Below are 2,128 nucleotides of genomic sequence, written 5' to 3'. Positions count from 1 at the left end.
CCACAGTAAAAAATAACAATCACAAGATACATATTTTTGTGCCTTTATTACCTCCTGATTTGACTTTTTCACAGTCTTATATAAAAAAATGAATGTCTGTTATTAATTAAAAAAAATAATAATTAGACAAATTGAAATCAGTCAGATCTCACTCGTGCAGATTCAATCAGTCCAGATTCCGATATATCTTTATTCTCCCTACAGAGAGTATGAATATGAGGAAATAATAAAAACACACAATTTCAAAGTGTGAGAGAAGTAAAAGACAAAATAATAATCAAAGACAACCGGCTGAGTCTGTGTTTGTGTGTCTGATAGAGACTCTGCAGAGACACTGATGGACTTGTGTCTAGTTGTTTCTCTCGTGCATCGGCCTCTATGATTATTAAGAGTAGTTCATTTATATGATTTTATTTCAGATGCATTGTTGATGATGTTATTTCCAGATCCTCCTTTGAGCAGCTGCGGCATCAGTTTCAGTCACTGTGACTCTGACTGACCCGGCGAGGTTTTTGTCTGACCACTTATCACTGTGTGAACACAGCGATCCACCCACACAATGGCCATCAGAATCTGATCTGCAGTGTGCACTCATAGCAGTAATACTGTTCAGCATCTTCCAGTCTGGACTCCACTGATGGTCAGAGTGAAATCACTGTTAGATCCACTGCCACTGAATCTAGATGGAGTTCCTGACTCAAGGGTGTCTGCATAATAAATCAGGAGTTTAGGAGCTTCTCCAGGTTTCTGTAAGTACCAGGCTAAATGATCATTAATCAAATAATCCCTGAAAACATCTCTGCTGGTTCTACAGTTGATCTTCACTGTTTCTTCTGGTTGAGTCTTCTATCGACTATGAACTACGATTAACTCTCATCTACCACCCTGAAACACACAACAAGAAGAAAATCATCAGAATAAATCAATGATGTTTACCCACACAAGCATGTAATGTGTTGAATGCAGTAAAAGTGAGTCTGAGCGTTGAGGAGCAGCAGCAGAGAGCAGATGATCAGAGCGAGTGTCCTCATCTTTACTGGGAATGAGTGAGAACTGAAATGACATTGATTATACATTCTAACAACAAAAAGGCTGACGAAATATGATCAAATCCCCAACCACAGGGTCAAATGTACAAAAATCAAAAACACTTACACTATAAAATATGTCACAATCACATAAAAAATAAAAAAATAAACAAATATGAACATTTAAAATTTAAGTCATCATTTTATTCAAAGTCAATAAATAAGTTTTAACTATTTGAGTATGTTTGTGTTTTTCAGCTCTTTCATTGGACCAGAGCTTAAGCTCACATTTTATTAATAATCTTCACTCAGTGGAGCGTGAAAACACCTGCAGATTTATGATGAAACAAACATGTAGCTAAATTTATGAACCTCACAGATATGATGTAGATAAAAATAATTTGTTTTTGGAGATAAACATGCATAACAGACATATCATTCATCTCTCACTGTTCTGATGTTTAATGGTTATTTGAAGATGATGAAGATCTGCTCTATTCTGAGAGGAACATCACCTGATGATGCAGAGATGAGTTTGGCTCTTTATTCTGTGAAATGGAACTGTGCTTGACTAATAGAGAGATGAGTGGATAAGTTTGTAGATAAGTTCAACAAAAATAATGGCAATAGTTCATGGTAAAACTGTAAATTAAAATTCTTATCTTGATGTTGTATCAGTTAAAGACAATTGATGATAACAGCTTCTGATGAGCTCATGTGACAAATGTTTGGCAACTTTAAAGTGGAATAATGGTTACTGTTTTACATACCGTTTCAAACCGCATTGTCTTCTGTGAATATCAAACTCTAACAACAGGAAGCTGCTCACTGTGATTCCCGTAGTGAATCTCTCATACTGGCAGAGGTCAGAGGTCATCTCAGAGGTCACAGGTCAAGCTGGAGCTGTGATAGTGCTTCTATCTGAAGGCTCTGTAGACACGATCATGAATTATACACAATAAATTATCATTTTGTGAACCTGCATGGTTGCCAGCATCACATCTCTGTCTCTAGATACATATTTTTTGTGCCTTTATTGCCTCCTGATTTGAGTTTTTCAGTCTTATATAAAAATGAATGTCTGTTATTAAAAAAAAATA

This window comes from Cyprinus carpio, chromosome B24 (genome assembly GCF_018340385.1).
Source record: "Cyprinus carpio isolate SPL01 chromosome B24, ASM1834038v1, whole genome shotgun sequence".
In the NCBI taxonomy this organism is placed as follows: domain Eukaryota; kingdom Metazoa; phylum Chordata; class Actinopteri; order Cypriniformes; family Cyprinidae; genus Cyprinus; species Cyprinus carpio.
Note: the sequence above shows the minus strand (reverse complement) of the source record.